Source organism: Molossus molossus, unplaced genomic scaffold (assembly GCF_014108415.1).
Source record: "Molossus molossus isolate mMolMol1 unplaced genomic scaffold, mMolMol1.p scaffold_m16_p_9, whole genome shotgun sequence".
Classification (NCBI taxonomy): Eukaryota; Metazoa; Chordata; class Mammalia; order Chiroptera; family Molossidae; genus Molossus; species Molossus molossus.
The window spans coordinates 19,022,885-19,043,012 of NW_023425403.1; the positions used below are offsets into that span (position 1 = coordinate 19,022,885).

Consider the following 20,128-nt stretch of genomic DNA (forward strand, 5'->3'; position numbering starts at 1 on the left):
CACCCCCTACTGGGGATCAAGCCTTAAACCCAGGCATGTGCTCTGTCCAGGAACCTAACCTGTGACCTTCTGGTACATGGGGCGACGCTTAACCAACTGAGCCACACCGGCCAGGGCATGGGTATTATCTTTTATAATAATTAATCTTTAAAAAATATTATACTCTGCACCTGATCTGCATAAGGAGAGACCGCAGAAGAGGTGTGTAGACAATGTGAGAGTGATGTCAGAGTGCCCAAGAGTGTTTGGATGCAGAAAGTCATTAACAACCATGTTTGGTTAATAAACACTGGTATGACAGTTGCTTCTGATTTGCAATCTCTTAATTACTATGCATCAAAAGGGTAAAAAACTAACTGCCAAAAATTGAAAGCAAGCAAGATAGCCTTCAATAGGTGAATGGCTAGACAAAGGCTACAGCACCCATACAATAGAATATTATTCAGTGATTTTTTTTTTTTTATAAAAAGGACCTATCAAGCCATGAAAAGACATGGAGGAACCTTAAATGTATAGGTGAAAGAAGCCAATCTGAAAAGGCTATGATTTTTATTCCAACTATATGACATTCTGGAAAAGGCCAAACTGGTGTTAGTAAAAAAGATCTTAGGTGGCCAGGGGTTGGGGGAGGAATGAAGAAGGGAAGGATGAATTCTGGGAGCACAGGGGGGTTTTAGGGTGGTGGAACTATTCTGTATGATACTATAATAATTGATACATGGCATGCATTTGTCAAAACCCATAGAACAGTACAGTACAAAGAGTAAACCATACAGAAAACTATGAGCTCAGTTAATAATAACTATCTGTGTTGATTGGTCAATTGTAACAAATGTACTACACCAAAGCAAGATGTTAATAGAGAAACGAGGGTGTGGGGGGGCACATGGGAATTCTATGTACTTTCTGATCAATTTTTTTTTTGTCAAACCCCTAAAGCTGCCCTTTAATAAGTCTATTAATTTTTTAATAACTTAATGCTGTTTTAAAATATTTATATGTAATAATAAAAAGCCAGGAATAACATAATACAAAGCCAGGAATAACATAAAACTAGCATTACAAACTAGCATTTCAAAACCAAGTCCAGACTACAGTGTTCTAGGCCGTGTTTTACAAGGTGAGGCGCAAGAATGCTTCTCTTCGCTATCTAGCTTGCACAGCCATCCTGGAACCCGTCCAGGTCCTCCCTTACGAGGAGCTGGCGCTGACCTGGTGTGCCCTTCTCTGCCTGCGCGCCCTTGGCGGGCACTGCCCTTGCTCGCTCTCCACCGACCGCCCGGATCCCTCTGGTTCCCACTAGGGCACGGGCACCGCCTGCAGCTCCAGCGTCTTAGCGTGTGCCTCTTCTACCAGGTTGGTGATCGCAGTGGACACCCCGCCCCGCCCACGCACCGTGCTCGCCACAGCTCGGGCTCCACACGCTCTCGCAGCTCCGCCTATCACCAGCACCCTTGCAATACGCTCGGGCACCAGGATGGTGCAGGCACTGAGCAAGCTGGTGGCTATGAGCCCTTCTCTGCGAAGGCGACCTGGAGTACTGGGCGCAGGATCCGAGGCTCACCGGCACCTAGAGCGCCCTGGGCGGGGCGGGGCGGGGCTGGTTTGCTTTTCCGGCTGCCCAGGCCCAGCTCAGGCCCCTTAAATCTGCAGTGCAAGGGGCACACGCACACACCACTGTGGACGTTGTCTGTCATTGGTTAGACTGAGTGGTGGTGCTCACAAGCCTAAAAATAAACACCCACTCCCCTTGGGGGCATTGGGATTTAGTCTATTTAAATTGCACAGATTGTTTTCATTCCTTGGAGTCTGAAGTATTGAAGGCTGAAATCTGCTTCTCAACTCTTTGCTTGCATTTGTTTTAGTGATGGAGCCACCCATGCAACAAGGGCTGCTCCTATGGCAACTGCAACAAAACAAGATCAGGCTTCCACCAGGGTAGGGAAAGGAAACCTCCCAAGAAAGCCAGGCTCCACAGCTGGGGCGGGGATCTTCTTTCTAGGGCCTGGGTGGGAAGGGAGGGCCTGCTTAGCAGGCCTGGAAGAAAAGCCAGTATGACAACGATGATTTCATGATAAATTCTGCAGTGTGCTAACTCAGCTGAAAACTTTCAAAAGCATTCCCTACCCTTTGGGTTAAAAGGAAATACTAAAATTCAGTGTTAATGCTTATGTCAAACAGTTACATGAAGGGAAAGTATTCCACCTTAGTTCGTATTCATACAATTGCATGCATTATTCTTTATATTATTGATATGTATTATAAATATATAATAACATACATAATCTATAGAACATAACATATAGATATGTATATATTCAAAAGTTCAGAAGTAACAGTAATGACAATGAAGCACCAAAGTAGTAATTAGTAACAGTTTATCCTGCACACAGCAAAAGACTGTGCAAACCGGAACACTCAGCATAAACCAAACCATGGAATAAGACTCAGGTATATTGTTATAAAGCAGCTTATACAGTGAGAAAGCAGTGACTGTTTATTCTTCACAGTGAATGGTAATGGTACTAGAATTTTCCATAGTTACCTCATATTAACCCTGGGAAACAAGTTTTACATATGATTTCCAGAGGCATATCAAGAAATGACCCAAATCAAGTTAATCTTGCAAAATAAACTAAATTAAGCTTTGTTTGTATGATGAAACTGGCTTTGCTCAGTGAATTTTCAAAGCTGGTCTTCATTTGATATGTATACATACACACATACATACATGCATATAACACATATAATGCATATATAATTATATATGTGTGATATAATTATATAATAGTACATTTATTTTCAAACTTTGTACTTCCAAACTGATATAATTTGAAAAACACTTGCACACTTTATACTTTGAAGTTTATCTTTCATTCTTATATTAAATATAGAGTTGAGATTGAACAGTCCTCTGGATCTAGCCTAAAAAGTAAGGCTTCATTTCCTTTTAAAGGAAGAGTTCTCAACCCGATAACCCCCAATACTCACTTTTTATAACAAATATTTTAGCTCTTCCTTAACTGCTCTAAAATGCATTTCATAGGCAATATTATTTTCCATAACATAATTTTAAAAAAAATCAATACAATGCTGCCCTGGCCGGTTTGGCTCAGTGGTTAGAGTGCTGGCCGACGGACCAAAGAGTCCCGGGTTTGATTCCAGCCAAGGGCATGTACCTCAGTTGCGGTTCGTCCCCGGCCCTGGTTGGGGTTGTGCGGGTGGCAACCAAACGATGTGTCTCTCTCACATTGATGTTTCTCTCTCTCTCTCTCCCTCCCACTCTGTCTGAAGAGAAATGTAAAAATATTCTCGGGTGAGGATAAAAAAAAATCAATACAATGCTCTAAAACATAAAGGGGAGATAAAAGGAAAATAATACTACAATATGGGGGCACGATAGGAAAAGACACAATGAACAAGACATATGCTTGCCCTTATGTGTAGCATCACAAATGAAAGTGACAGCTACAAATGAAAGCTAATACCAGTGTCTCATATTGACAAGTAAAATGTCCCAAATTGGTGACAGAATTTCTTGAAATGGCAAACAAGCTCTTAGTAAAGCAAGACAAAGAGAGTATGCTCTCCCTTCTTTTTACTTTGTAGTTGCATCATGGACATCAGTGTATGTTAAAATCATGCAAAAGATATTTTGTGTCTATATGTAAAATGTGTTCTAGGCTCAGATAATCATAAATAAGTTTATTTGATTTTCAGCTTATTAGATTTTCTTACACAAATATCCAATGGGGTATTCAAAAGTTAACAGAACTGTTTCATGCTAACAGCGCTAACCAAATACTGTGACAGCTAATCTTCCTTTCCACACAGATTTCCAAACACCCGCTGGGGGCGATTCTGAAACAGCCTACCTTTAAAATCACTCTTCTAAAGACAGAACTCTTACTCCAACAGGAACACAGTGTTACTGTATTTTATTCATTGACTTGAGATTTGAATCAAAGAATGAAATGCAAAGTTGCTGAAAATCAGATTGTCTTAAAATCAAAGAGTGGTAAGATGATCGCAATAGAGGCAGTATCTTCCTACTACTTGCTGCTTTGGGAGAGGACTGAAATGACTAATTTATTTACAAACAAAAAGAGCTAAGTCTCCAAAAGCTTTTATAAGCATTTTATAAGTGCAGCTGGCCCCAAGTCCGGGTGATGCCTTAGGAGCTCAGTCAGGAGAAGAACACTGCAGCAAATAGATCACCAGTGATGAGCTAAATGAAATGTGGGAATTAGAGGGAGTATTCTCAGCTTCTGCATCTGCAAACAGTGTTCTTCTGCAGAAACCACGTCACACTAGCTTGAACACAGCATCTCTTCTGCAGAGCTAAGTGTCATTTGCTTGTCTGGAAACAACATAAATCACAGGCACATCCTATATGCCATAAGCCAAACAGTGACGTGGAGATATACAGGGAAGTAAGACTGGATTGAGAGGAAAGCGATGAGGTAATAAATCTCAATCCTGCCCTTACACTGGGATCTCTTGGGAAGCCCTTAAAAAATGTTGATGCCTGGGTCTATTCTTATGGTATTCTTTTTCTTCCCAGTAATTGTTAGCTAGTTTTATTAGTTTTATGTTCTTATTTTGCATACTCTCTGTCCCCAGTGTAATTATTTTTGAGAATGTTCTATACATCTCAGTTTTTTTTTTTTTTCCTCCTGAATTCAGGGCTTGGGGTTTTACAACACATCTTATGAAATAGAAAACCAGGGACTCTACATTTGTTTCATTATGCATTACCTCTTTCACTTAACCTCCCACTCATCGAAGCTAAGAGCTGACTGTAGTCCCATCACCTTGTCTCTCTAATTCACATTCCCTCTGTACTTTCTTTTTTTTTTTTTTTTTTTTATCCTCACCCGAGGACATTTTTCCATTTTTTGTTCAGATAGAGCGGGAGGGAGAGAGAGGAAGAGAGGGAGAGAAACATCAATGTGAAGGGACACATCGAGTGGCTGCCACCCGCACGACCAACCAGGGCCGGGGACAAAGTGCAACTGAGGTACATGCCCTTAGCGGGAACCGAACCCGGGTCTCTCTGTACCGCAGGCCGACGCTCTAACCGCTGAGCCAAACCGGCCAGGGCTAATTCACATTCCCTTAGCAAAGAATTTACCACGACATTTTCAATGCAATGAGATCCCCCACGCCCTGCTTTTCCCATTTCCATCCATCTGAACTTGTTAGCTTAACTCATTCTACAGTGATGTCAACTCATGGCATTCTGACTACATTGGCTGGTGGTAGGACCTCAGCATCAATTTTATAAGCCCATTGGATTACTCTAATTTGCAGTCAGAGCAGAGAATACCAATTTGGCAGCTGGATACAAAAGAGTGAACACTTGTCTGTGTTGCCAGTCCAGAGCTTTCACAAAGTAATTAAATACATATGGATACTTCCACAAGGGAGGTTTGGGCCACAGTGTTGTTTTCATCCTGAAATAGTAACCAGCAATATGACCTTGGACTGGTTAATTTAACCTTTTAAGACTCAATGTCAAGTGTCAAATGAGGTTAGTTATAGCACCTGCATTACACAGGTGTGAAGCTTAAATGATATAATATGCGTAAATCACTTAGCATGTATTTGATAGAAAGTGCTCACTAGATAACTATTTCATCATCACCATTGTATTATTATTAAATGAAATAAAAAATGGATTTAGGATTCATAACACAGCAAATATGCCTCCATTAAAAAAATACACATTCTAAAATGTAAACAAAAAATATCTTTAAAAATAATTTCATATTCTTAAAGAATTTTTTTTCTTTGAATATGGATGGAGGGGGTGATTCAAAAGACTTTCAATATTCAGTTATGAATCTGTTCCCAATTTTTTTTTGCCATTGCCAGCTTTGAACCTCTATCTTGTTAATGCTCCACAAAGCCCACATTAGGCTTTATTTATTTATTTTCTCTCAGAATATCCCATATCTAACATTTCTGTCCATTTATGCTCTATAAATACTAATTCCAGGCTTGTGTAGCCAGCACTTTTCTGGCCCTAAAGGTGCCACAAAATGAACTAGGGCCTTCATATATAATGCACAGTCTACAGGATTGGTGAAAGGGAATAAGATGAGCTGTCATAGTGAGATTGAAAGGCCAGGCTGTGAAAATAACATTGAAAGTAAAAAAAAAAAAAGGAACAGACTGGGAGAGCCAGACTGATACTCACTTCAGTTCTTTTCCACCACCAGGGGAGGGGAGGGGAGGGGAGGGGAGGGCAGGGGAGTAGAGGGGAGGGGAGGGGAGGGTCAGAGGAGGGGAGAGTCATAGAGGGGAGGGGAGGGGAGGGGAGGGGAGGGGAGGAGAGGGGAGGGGAGTAGAGGGGAGGGTCAGAGGAGGGGAAGAGAGGGAAGGGAAATAGGCCTGCCAAATACATTGTGAGCCTATTCACTCCATCATTTGTATGAATGAGGAGTTAGATCTGAGAAAGCCTGGATGGCTTGACTTGCACACCTGGTCTCAGTAGAACCTAGACAAAAGGGCAAATTAATTCCTTTTCTTTCTTTTGCTAATCCTCACCCGAGGATATTTTTCCATTGATTTTTTTTTTTTTTTTAGAGAGAGAGTGGAAGGCAGGGAGGGACAGAGAGAGAAACATCCATGTGAGAGAGACACATTGATTGGTTGCCTCCCACATGACCCTGACTGGGACTGGGTATTGAACCTGCAACCCAGGTACATGCTCTTGACTGGAATTGAACCTGCGACCCTTCAGTCCTGGGGCCGACGCTCTAACCGCTGAGCTAACGTGGCCAGGGCTGAACTCCTTTTCAATGCTGTGACCTCACCTGTGAAAAGTGGAGCATTAAATGTCAGCATCTTAATAATTAGCTCCTCCAATTCCCTTGGGGTGAAATGGGAAAAGGATGAATAAGGAGGCCCAAAATTTTCCCTCAGCAGTCCCCACACACAGAGTAGGGAAAGGACTAGAAGTCTTTTTGTCTATGAAAGGGTATGACGATAAAGGGAGAAGAACTGTTACGTTCCCTCCCTCACCAATAAAAATATTTTGAGATTGTTTAATTTGAGATTATGTTATTGCTTTCTAATAACTTCATGAATATTCCATTGTAGGTGGGCTATGCCTCTACCTGCTCAATTCTCAGTGACAAATACCAGTTTGGGTCTTATCTTCACACTGTAGCCAGTGATAAGGTCCAGGCAGAGGCCATGGTAAAGCTTATCCAACACTTTGGTTGGGTCTGAGTAGGTGCTATCACAGCTAATGATGATTATGGAAAATACGGACTAAAGCCCAGCTGGTGTGGCTCAGTGGTTGAGTGTCAACCTATGCACCAAGAGGTTGCTGGTTCAATTCCCAGTCAGGACACATGCCAGGGTTGCAGGCCCGATCCCCAGTGGAGGCCATGCAGGAGGCAGCAGATCGATGTTGATGTTGCTCTTTCTCATTGATGTTTCTATCATTGATGTTTCTATCTCTCTCTCCCTTCCTCTCTCTCTAAAAAACAAACAAAAAACAAATATGGAGTAAAAACTTTTAAGGAGCCCTGGCCGGTTTAGTTCAGCGGTTAGAGTGTCGGGCCGTGGACCCGAGAGGCCCGGGTTCGGTTCCCACTAAGGGCATATACCTCAGTTGCAGTTTTTCCCTGGCCCCTGTTGGGTTCATGTGGGTGGCAACCACTCAATGTGTCTCTCTCACATCGATGTTTCTCTCTCTCTCTTCCTCCTGCTCTATCTGAAGATAAATGCAAAAATGTCCTTGGGTGAAGATAAAAAAAAATTTTTTTTAAAGGAAAAATTGGAGAGTGTCATATTGCATTCTCTATATTGCATTCTCTGAAACCATTTCTCAAAGTCCATTCCAATGAGAAAATGAAAAAATTATTGATGCTATAAAGAAATCCACTGCCAGAGTCATTGTACTTTATGCATCTAGTATTGAATTCAGCCCTTTTGTGCTGGAGATGGTTTACCGTAACATAACTGAAAGAACATAGATAATGAGGGAAGCCTCGATGACCTCAGCCCTCACTGCAAAGCCTTGAATATATCTCATATTTTGGTGGAAGCATTGGGTATGCAAAACCAAAAACTGGTATACCAGGATTAAAAAAATTTCTTTATGATGTATATACTGGCAAAGATCCAAATGATGTTCTGACCATTGAATTCTGACAAACTGCTTTTAACTGTAGTTGGCCCCAAAACAGTGTTCCATACAACATTAACCATAGAGTGAATATGACAGATGAATAGGGAAGAATACATGTCTGATAAATTCTGTACTGGAGAAAAGTTGAAAGATCTTAAAAATACCCATCTGGATGTGTCTCAGTGAAGAACTGCAAACAATGTCAAACAAGCTGTGTATTCTATGGCTTATGCCTTGGATGGTCTAAGTAGATGTGAAGAAGGACATGGAACATAAATTCCAAGAAACACCTGTGCCCATATACCTGACTTTGGGCCTTGGTGTAATTGGAACCAAGGTTCAACTGCCTGCCACCACAAAAGTCAAACTTGTGAGACAGATGCTAGTAAAAAGGAACATGGTTTATTTAAGTGCCAGATACCTGAGAAGATGTTAAACCCTTGTCACAAAGCCCATCTCCTCATCTCAGTGCAGGCAGAGGTTTTTATAAGGAAGGAGAGGGAAAGCAGAACAAAGAAATCAAGGGGAGGGAGTTGAAAAGTTCCCTATGTGTAGGCTAGCACAGTTCATTCTGATTAGGATCTCAAAGCTGGTCAAATGATGGTCTGGTATACATCATCCTGGGTCTATGGTTGAAAGTCAGCAAATCTCCTGGAACTGGGATGACTGAAGGTTGGAGTCTGCATCTTCTGAAGTTAGCTCCTAGGATTTTCTTATACAAAATTGTTTTTATCTACAAGCTACATGTTAGTCAGTTAGTATTTGCAAAAACCTTGTTAAAAGAATGGTGGGGTGAATTATAATTTCATACTTTTATAATTCCCCACTGTCAATTTTTCTTCCATTTCCATGGAAGTTAGAGGGTTGTAGCCAAAATACTTCAGAAAACTAGAAAAATTCAGGATCTAGTTAATAGGTGAAAAATAAAATTTTACAGTTAACTGAACTACAGTTTCATATCTATAATTGTCTGTTATAGATGCTCTTGAAACACACTTCCCCCCCTAAAATCACTCTCATTTTTATTAAAGAACCAAGTCAAGAACAATTGATTTACTGCATTAAGTCCAGTTTCAATTTGGCCTGATTATTTGTATAAACACAATAGGAATAGCAATTGATTGTATAGGCTTTCTTAAATCTGATTTGTTGGAATCTCACAAGAAATTTTCAGATTGAACTTTAATTAGCTTCTCAGGGCAAAGAAGCCGAGCCACACAGTTTCCATCAGGCTTTGCCTGCAATGCCTATAAGTTTGTGTCAATTACTCACGTTTTTGAGGTCCCCAAATGTCTTGAGGTTCATTCCTTACCATCTCCCAGGAAAGTGACCTTCATCCCTTACATGGAAAGACTGCCATGAACCATATAAAGAAGCAAGGTACCAGACCATTTTCCAAGGGGCTTTTATTGGCTTCAAAGTCAATCGTCGTTCCCTAAAGCTTTTTGCTAACATCCAGGTTCTAGGCATGTATTTCTCAAACATGACATTCCAGTCAAAGTCTTGGTTAATAAAATGACAATTGGAAACTGGCTTCTTGTGTCCTGTTATGAAGAAATGAGATTCCTATTGAATTTATGCAAACATATCACCATGAAAATAATAATCCTTTTTAAGAATTTTTAAATTCTGGAGGGCTCAAGTATGAAGAAAAATATAAATGCTTAATATTGTTTATTAAGGTACAATTTACCAAGTTGCTTTAACAAACAAGTTTTTAAAAATATTGAGAGAGATAAGGGAGAATAGGAGAAAGAGAGAAACACTGATGTAAGAGCTAAACATTGATTGGCTGCCTCTTGCACACTCTCCAATGGGAATTGAGCCTGAAACCCGGGCATGTGCCCTGACCAGGAATAGAACTGGCAACCCCTCGGTGCATGGGATGTCATCCAACCAACTGAGCCACACTGGCCAGGGCACAAACAAGTTTTTAAAAATCAGCAATAGTTTGAACAAATTTATAAGAATAATAATTATCTTCTGTTTATTCAGTCCCATAGTTAATTCTTGTTTATCCTGATTATTTGCCAGTATTTCCATGAATCTAGTTGTTTCTTAGAATTCTATAAATTTTCATCCAGTTTAAAGGAATGATATCAAAATTTATTCTCAAAAATTCATATTTTAGAATAAATCAGAAGATGTAATATTTTTGCAAATGCATCAGAATGAAATAATGACTGTCTTTAAATGACAAAAAATAGTTTAAATGACATGGTTATAGATATGATTATAATGCAATTGACAAAGAAATTTGCTTATTTTATAACAACATTTAAAGATAACACTCAGAATTACAAATGAAAGTATATCAGACTAAGAAATCAATTAATTTGTTCCCTACTGTCAATTGTACCTGGGGTTCCTGTGGGGAAATTACAATTGGTTTTGAAAAATCAACGGGAGCCCTAGCTGGTTTGGCTCAGAGGTTAGAGTGTCAGTCAGTGGACCGAAGGGTCTCGGGTTTAATTCCTAGTCAAAGTCACGTACCTCGGTTACAGGTTCAATCCCTGGGGCCGTGCAGGAGGCAACCAATGATGTGTCTCTTTCACATTAATGTTTCTCTCACTCTGTCTCTCTCCCTCTCCTCCAGTCTATCTAAAAAATCAGTGGGTGAGGATTAACAAAAAAGAAAAAGAAAAATCTTATATTTTTTCTTTTTGCTTCTTCCCTCTACATAATCCTTAACTTGCACAAATCTTCTAAACCCTCTGCAACTTACATGGTCTTGCGACTTTTCTAGTTCCTTTCAGTTTGTTTTTTCTTAACTCATACAGAAATACGCAACTTTAGGACAACCTACTTTCAATTCTATATTATCAAAACCATATACTCTTTTTTCCTACTTAATTAGAATTCTTAATTCTTAGAAACCTTAATTTTTAGCAACAATGAAAAGTAATAACTTTCAGAAACAGGTATTTTCCATTAGCAAATACTCTCACATATTTTAAGAGACATAGCAGAAATAACATGAATCATTCTTTTAGTGTTCTTAATAGCCGGCATACTCTCTGGAGGGAGAGTGCACTGGGTCCTCCCTCCTAAGGGCTTTTAAGGGTGGAGATTTCAGGGGAGGTCCTAGGGGGAGGACCTCAGTAGAATATTCATCCATCTATCAGGTGTGTCCTTGCAGAGTTGTGGTCTCCACTAATTGGTCAGCACTAGATCATTAGTCAATGCAGCTGGTCCTGAGGTCAGCCCTGGCATCCTTTGTCTGGTTTTGTTGCTTTTCTGGGCCTGGAGATAAAACACAACTGAGGCCTAGATGTATCTGATGCAGGTCAGAACCTCCTTGTCCTCGAGCTTAATGCTTAAGGGTTATTCTCTGGTCCCGTTGTTTGTTCCCCTTCTAAGAATTCTAACTCGCATGACAAGGAAATGTCAGGAGAGGGTCCGAACCGCATGACCAGAGATATGAAAGGTCGGGGGGTCTAGACGGCATGACCAGCAATATGCCTGGAGAGGAAAGGTCACTCTGGGTGTGAGGTCCCTGTTTTCCCAGTTTTGCCTGTTGCTAGGCACCTGGGGCTTTCTGCCCCAGTGACCTTCTGAACCTGGCTTATTGTTCTTGCTCTGATCTTGTCCGTCTAACTGCCTACCACAGTTAAACTATATACTTTTTAAAATTTCATGTTTATAGAAGTCTAATTTATAGAGTAAAACTAACCCTTTTTAAGTATACAAGTCAATGAGCTTTGTCAAAGGCATACAACGCCATGTAGCCAAGATAACCAAGGTGTAGCACATTTTCATCACCATGAACAGTTCCTTCATGGCCCTTTGTAATTAATCTCTTCCCTCAACTTTCAGCCTTTGGTAGCCATTGAAATAATCTAGCATTTTGCCTTTTCTGGAATGTGATATAAATGCCAGTATGCAATTTTTTAAGTATAGCTTCTTTCATTTAGCATAATGCTTTTATGATTCATTCAAGCTGTGTATCAGTAGTTCAATCTTTTATACTAAGCATACATTGTATGGATGTGCAATAAATGTTTATCCATTTACCAGCTAATCATTTAGCTTGTTTCTAGTTTTTTTGTTGTTGTTGACTATGAACAAAGCTACTATAAACATTGGCATATAGTTCTTTTTGTGGACATTTGTTTTCATTTCTCTTAAATAGATATCTAGGACTGGGGCTGCTGAGTAGTATAATTATGTAGTTAAGTTTAAAGAAAATATTAAAATGTTTCCCAAAGGAGCTGTACCATTTTTTTTTTTTTATCCTCACCCGAGGACATTTTTTTTTTTCCATTTTTTACTCAGATAGAGTGGGAAGGAGAGAGAGGAAGAGAGAGAAACATCGATGTGAAAGGGACACATCAAGTGGCCGCCACCCACACGACCCAACCAGGGCCGGGGACAAACTGCAGCCAAGGTACATGCCCTTAGCGGGAACCGAACCCGGGTCTCTCGGGACCGCAGGCTGACGCTCTAACCGCTGAGCCAAACCGGCCAGGGCGGGGAGCTGTACCATTTTGCATTACCACCAGTAGTGCATTCAAGTTCTAATTACTCCATATCTGCAATAGCACTTTGTATTGTCAGGTCTTATTTTCTTTCTTTTTTCCTTGTTCTCCTTCTGCGCCTCCTTTCCCCTCCCCTTCCTCCTTCTCCTCCTTTCTTTTTTTAATCTTAGCTTTTGTAGTAAGTGTGTAGTGAGATCTCATTGTGGTTTTAATGTGCATTTCTCTAATGCTTAATGATGTTTAGCATCTTTTTGTGTATCTATCTACCATTGGTATCTCTTCTTTGGTGAAGCATCTGTTTAAATCACTTTGCCTACTTAAAAAAAAAGGTTGTTTCTTACTACTGAATTAAAAGAGTTCTTTATATATTTTGGATACAAGTCTTTTTATCCCTTTTATTGAATTTATTGGGGGTGACACTGATTAACAAAATTCAGGTTTCAGGTGCACAATTCTACAACACATCATCTGTATACTGTATTGTGTGTTCACTACCCCAAGTCAAGTCTCTATCCATCACCATTTATCTCCCATACACCCTCCTCCACCTTCTCCCTACCCCAGGCAATCATCACACTGTTGTCTGGGCCCATGAGTTTTTCTCTTTTGCTCAATCCCTTCACCCCTCCTCCCCCCCAACAGCTCTCTATCTCTGTCTCTATTTTGCTTGTTAGTTCATTTTGTTCATTAGACTCTACATATGCATGATGTATACAAGTCTTAAATCACATATGTGTTTTGTGAATACTGTCTTCTAGTCTGTGGCTTGTCTTTTCATTTTCTTAGTAGTGTTTTTCAAAGAGCTGTAGTTCATAATTTTGATGAAATCCAGTTCACATTTTTTTTTTTTTACATAGCTTGTCCTTTTTGTGTAATATCTAAGAAATCTTTGCATAGTCCAAGATTGCAAATAGTTTTCCTATGTTTTCTTTTAGAAGCTTCATAGTTTTAGTTTTTACATTTAGTTGTATGATCCATTTTGAGTTAATTTTTGTATATGGTGTATGCTAAGGCTCATATTTTGCATATGGAAAACCAGTGTTCCGGCATTATTTACTGAAAAGATTAGGCTTTCTCCATTGTATTACCTTGGTACCTTTGTAAAATATCAATTGACCATATATGTGTAAGTTTATTTCTGAATTCTTTATTCTGTTCTATTAATCTATATGCCTTTCCTTATGCCGATACCACACTCTCTTCATTATTATAGTTTTATAGGGTGTCTTGAAACCAGGTAGTATAAATTCTCCCACTTGGTTTCTTCAAAATCACTTTGGCTATTCTAAGTCCTTTGCTTTCCTATTTAAATATAGTCAGCTAATTAATTTCTATAAAAAAGTTGGCTGGGATTTTTATTGGGATTTCATTGAATTGATAGATCATATTGGGGAGAACTGGTGTTTTAACAACATTGAGTCTTCCCATCTGTGAGCACAGTGCATCTACCCATTTACTTAGATCTTATTTATTTCTCTCATCATTGTCTTGTGGTTTTTAGCATACAAGCACATTTTGTTAGATTTATCTCTGCCTATTAGTGAAGTTGAATATCTTTTAATATATTTATCGACTACTTGTGTGTTTTTTTTGAGAGTTGCTTCCATACATCCTTTGTAAATTTTTTTGATTGTTGAGCTTCTCTTGATTTGTGTGTACTTTCAAAATATTTTGGTTTTTAATCTTGTGTATGTTGCAACTATTTCCCCCCAGGATATTGCTCATCTTAATTTAATATGGCGGGCTTTGGGATTTAGAAGTTTTAAATGTTAATATGAAGTAAAATGTGTCAGGATTTTTTCTTTTATGATTTCTGAGTCTGTAGTTCACTTAAGAGTGCTTTTTCACTCCAAGATAATACAAATGTTATCTTATAATTTATTTTTACAGTTCATGTTTTACTTTTAACATTTAGCTCTTTACTCCACCTGGAATTTCTTTCTGTGTGGTGTGTGAAAGATGTCGCTTTATAGTTATATAAATGGTTAACCAGTTGTTCCAACACCCATGTAATTGAATCTCTTACACTTTCTCTAATACTTTGAATGCCATATTTATCTTTTACTAAACATCCAGTTGGGACAAAAAGCTAAATGGACCAGTCTTTCTGGCGAAGAGTGAAATGAAGAAATTGTACCTTTGGCCCAGCAATTCCATTCCAGGCTATGTTGTTGATCATTTTCCCCCAAATACACCTGACAATGAGTTCACCTGGGGCACTTGTGAAACCTAACAATTCCGGCCCTGGCTGGTTTGGCTCAGCGGTTAGAGCTTTGGCCTGAGGTCCAGAGAGACCCGGGTTCAGTTCCCACTAAGGGTGCGTGCCTCAGTTGCATTTTGTCCCCGACCCTGGTTGGTCGCACGGGTGGCAGCCACTCGATGTGTCCCTTTCAGGTCGATGTTTTTCTCTCTCCCTCTCTTCCTCTCTCTCCCTCCCGCTCTATTTGAACAAAAAATGGAAAAATGTCCTCTGGTGAGGATTAAAAAAAAAGAAGAAAAGAAAAGAAACCTAACAATTCCAGGGGGGGCCCCTTCAGATCTACTAAGTCAGAATCTCCAAGGGAAGGGCCGACAATCTGCATTTTAATAAGTAACACCCTTCCACATCTTCCCACAAAGTGATTCTTACACCCTGGCAAAACTTCTGTCCTAGAAAAATGCTCACCTGGGTCAACAAAGGACAAATGCGAGACTGTTCATTACTGTGAGCTGTGTAGTGGGGAGCTGGAGATAAACAAGGTAACAATACAAGAAAAATTGATTTTAAAATATGGTGGATAATTATATGAAACAACATGCAGCTTAGAACCATTGAACTAAGTGTACACACAGCACCACAGAGAGGACTTTGGAGACATTTTATTGAACACACAGGTAAGGTAAGCATCAGAACCATAGTTAAAGTATAAACCTATTATGTATATTTTACACACACACACACACACACACACACACACACACGAGAAGAGTATCATGCCAGATCCCTCAAAGCTCACCTTTATTCTTACTGCCCTGAATGTTCCCTGATATGTATTCTTGCCTCCTTTGCCTGCAAAATTCCTTCTCATTATTATTTTCATTAGGTTTAATAAAAGCTAATGTTCTACATCTGAGCGGTCTAATACCTTAGCCACTAGCCACACATGTGGCTTTTGAGCATTTGAAATGTAACCAGTGCTAATAAGGAGTTGAATATTTAACTTTATTAATTTTAAGTAACTTAAATTTAAATGTAGTGGCTAGCATTTGTTTTCTGTTACCATGTTTTTAATTTCCAAGAGCTCTTTCTAGTTTTTTCCCCCCAAATCTTCCATTTCCATAGCCTTGGTTCTTGTTTAGTGGATGTAGTATTTCCTCTTCTCTCTCTGAGGATATTCCATTTAAACAGTAATGATCTAGTTGCTGCATTCTGGGAACCAAGTTGGAGAAGAGATTTGGGGTGGGGGTGACTTCTTATTCCCCCTAAATGAGAATAAGTATTCAGCCTTCTGCCAGGGAAGTCCAACAGCTCCAATTTCTTCTCAAACAGCTGTCACCCTGGTCTTCCTTGTATCAGCTCATCTCTCCCCTTTACCTCCAGTCCTAGACTTTCGTACTAACTTAAAGAGTCCAGGAATTGTGTGCCCTTTGAAGATTTTGCTGTATAAATATGGTTAGTTCTTAGCTTTCCCATTGATGGCTTGAGATTTTGTTTTCTCAGGTCTGTTAAATCACTTACCACTGATCTGTCAGTTTTAGCCTCCAAAATTTTGTTGCTGTTGTCTCCTATTCTAATTTTTGTGGGTTTAGGTTTTGAAACAAAACAGTCCTTATCTGTATGTTTGTTCAAGAACGAGGAAAATTAAATGCATATGTTCAATCCACACGTTAGCCTGGAAGTTCAAAAGTGTCTACATATTTTGTAAGGTCCAGTTCTTTTGTGGAACATTCTCCTGAAACGTTTTCCTTCAGCAGAATTAATCCTGTCCTTTACTGCACTGAAAGGTTTTTAATGTGGTACAAAACAAATTTGATCCTAATTAATTTTTCATATGCCTCTTTCTCCTGAAAAAAATATTAATCCTAAAATGCCAGGACCAAGTTTTATCAACAGCACCTATCACAATTAACAGTCAGCACTCAATAAATGTTTGTTATATTCAGGAATGTATGATTAGGTTCCAAAAATTGTAGTGATAAACCTTTTTAAAAATTTAACATTTATTCAGATACAATTTTTTACCAATTAAAATGTTTAAATATATATATATATACACACACATATATTTATTATTATAATTTTAAAATTTTTTTCTTTATTGATTTTAGAGAGAGGGAGAGAGAGATAGAAACATCAATGCGAGAGAACATAGACTGGCTGCCTCCTGCATGCCCCCCTTGGGGATTTGGCTCACAACCAGGGCATGTGCCCTGACTGGGAATCGAACAGGTGACCTCTTGGTGCATGGGTCAATGCTCAACCACTGAGCCATACCGGCCAGGATACACACACACACACACACACACACACACACACGCGCGTATATATATATATATATATTTTAGAGAGATAGAGATAGAAACATTGATGTGAGAGAGAAACATCGATAGGCTGCCTCCTGCAAGCCCCCTTCTGGGGATCAAACCACAGGAATAGAACCTGGACCTCTCAGACCATGGGACGACACTCAGTCCATTAAGCCACACTGGATGGGCACCAACTAAAAAAATTTAATTCCTCTTTTTTTTTTTTTTGATGCCTTCCCAAACTAAAACTGAAAACCTGTTGCCATCTCCACAGCATAGAAGCCTAGGTATACATCAAGCTAGAGCAATTTTTGGATTTATCGCCCTCTGGTGGCATTTCAAGAAACTAGCCTGTGGGTTGTCATTAAAGAGAGATGCTATCTGTGGCTATTGCTATTAAAATCTCAATGGAATGCATCTCTTTATTTTTAAAATTTTTCCAATTGAATATGTATGAGTTTTATAATCAGAGAAAAGCTATAATTTTCAAAATAATTTGGTGAGTTTCTGATACAATATGAGGACATTAGGAAGCTAAACAAAAATACAAATATAAATTATGTGTTCATAAAATACAATGTATTTCTGGTGTTTACTTTGATTTTCTTATTTCTTAATCTGACTTAGTTAAATTATAACCTTCAAGTTAATTTTTATAATTCAAATATTTATGAATAAATACCTGAAGTTCTCTATAATAAAAAATCAATTGTATTTTATATAATGAAAACCAAAATTGTTTTTCTGCTCAATTTCAAAATAAACCTGAAATATTTAATATGCATATTTAAGCATGTTTAAACAAAAACATATAAAAATGTGCAAAATAAATGTTCTTGGAAGATTTATTTAACAAAATATCTCAAAATTTGTACATACCTCCCGTCTCTGGATTGTCATGCAGGTCTGTGCTTGTCAGCAAGGTTACACATCCTCATGCTGTGGGTAGAGAAGAGGACATTGTTTGTTTTGTGTTCTAGATGAGCTGGAGCATGATTTGTATACCAGATTACACAAATGTTTCTAAGCAATTGCATAATATCAGACAAGAAGAGAGCCTATTAGAATAAGGAATTATTTAACTCACAAATCATATACATATATACACATATATATCTCATAGGCATATATATACACACATATATTTGTATCTAATCTAAATAAAATGATTTAAACTTTCAAATATTTTACATAGGAAAGGAATTCTTGCTAAGCAAGTATAAGAGAAATGTATATTGCCAGATGGGAGCCACAGAAGATAAGATGGGAGAAAGGATCCCCTCCCCATCCATCCCCCTGAGAGCAGAAACAACACTTGTCACATGAGTTTAATCAATCTGGGTCCAAAGTCTTTTCAGTTCTTGCTCATTTCTATGGCCCAGTAACGTTCTATATTTTTGGTTCTTCTTATTTTTTTTCCAAATAAGCATTCTTATTCCAGCTATCTTGCTGTTGCTCCTACTATTTTATATTGGATATGGTCAGAGAAGATGACTTGTCTTTTAGTTTATAAGTGGCTAGACCAAAAAAAAAAAAAAAAAAATAGCCCAATTTGGGCCTGATGGAGAGGACTGAACATCACCCAGAGATTGTAGGTATTGAGCTAGATGCACTAATTTGAATAGGATTTGGGGCATGTCTCCATTAGGGGAAGGGATGAGTGTGCATTATGTGCAGGAATAAGGGTTTGCATGAATATGTGTATTCACCAGGATTGTGGCAGAGACTGTTAGTTGTCAATAGACTTTCAACTATTTAAAGTTAACTGTTCACAGAACCTTTACAACATTTCCTCCAGCTTCTTTTGCAACTAGTGTGTGGTTATGTGACTAAGTTCGAAGAGATGGGATAGAAGCATAAATAATCTGCGTGACTTCTGGGTATGACCATAAAAGGAAATGTACGTTCTCCTTTTCAATTTCTCCCCCTCTCCACTGGCTGGACTGCACACAGAATGTCGAACTGTCTGGAACATGGGAATGAGAACAACATACTAGGAATGGTGCAGCAACAACAAAGAAGAACCCAGGGCCCTTGACATCTTTGCATATTAGAGCCAAGCTTTAACTTCCAAGAGAAATAAACTTCTATGTTATTTAAACCACTGACACTTAAGGTCTTTTTCTTACATGGTTCAATCTTTATTCTAAAAAAAAAAAAAAAGCCAAGGGAAGAAGCAGATCTTATAAAGGAAAGAATCCAAGAAAATCTGGAGATTTGGGGGAAACATTCTGTAGAAGTAAAATTGAATCTCTAATCTAAAGAATCACAGAAATTAGCCTGGGAAAGCCCTGGCATGAAAAACTAGCATAGGATGTTTAGGTACTGACAGAAGACAATATGAAAGGAGATAGAAGGTATTTCATGCTAGACCTACAGAGAGAGCGCAACCCAGATCATTTTGAGTATCGCAGTCATCTTGACTAAGGAAGGTGAAAAAGATGAGTAAAGTAAATGCTATATTTCAGGTCCCATCAACCGTGCAGATTATAGAGTCATTTGCTAAGAAAAGAAACAACCGAGAAGTTGTAGATTTTAGTGGGAAGACTAGTTCACTTTTGGATATATTGAGTTTGAGGTGTTTGTAAGAAGGTAATCAGATATGTGGATCTGGCGCTGAGAATTAAGATCTGGGGTGGAAATATAAGTTTTAGAGCCACTGGCAAATGAATGGTAAATGAAGCTATAAGAATGGATAAGAACACTTTGTGTGAAAGTCTACACTGGGAAAAGAATATAATAGAAAAGAAGAGGGTCTAATATCCAGCTCTGAAAAAATTCCTACATTATACAATTGAATTTAAGAGGGGGAACTGACCAGAGAGATTAAGAAGAAATGGCCAGAAAGAAATGAAGGAAGCCAGGCAAGTGTGTTGTCACGGAGACCAAAGTAAGACAGTGTTTCAAGAAAGTAAAGAAAGGCTAACAATGTTGGATGCTGTTGAAAGGTCACCTAGAATGAGCTCTGACAAGAGCCTACTGGGTTTAACCACATGGA

General features: G+C 38.8%; 2 long non-coding RNA genes across 2 annotated transcripts; one reads left to right on the forward strand and one right to left on the reverse strand.

Annotated features, from left to right (window-relative positions):
• The first annotated feature begins 1,248 nt into the window (after positions 1–1,248).
• Positions 1,249–19,225, forward strand: LOC118622940. Its single transcript, XR_004958162.1, has 3 exons — positions 1,249–1,356; positions 15,278–15,363; positions 19,084–19,225. It is a non-coding gene; the product is annotated as an uncharacterized LOC118622940 (long non-coding RNA).
• On the reverse strand, positions 11,356–18,060 carry LOC118622941. The gene is made up of 3 exons (XR_004958163.1): positions 18,010–18,060; positions 15,290–15,348; positions 11,356–11,389 (listed from the first exon to the last, which is right to left on the reverse strand). It is a non-coding gene; the product is annotated as an uncharacterized LOC118622941 (long non-coding RNA).
• Positions 19,226–20,128: the final 903 nt, after the last annotated feature.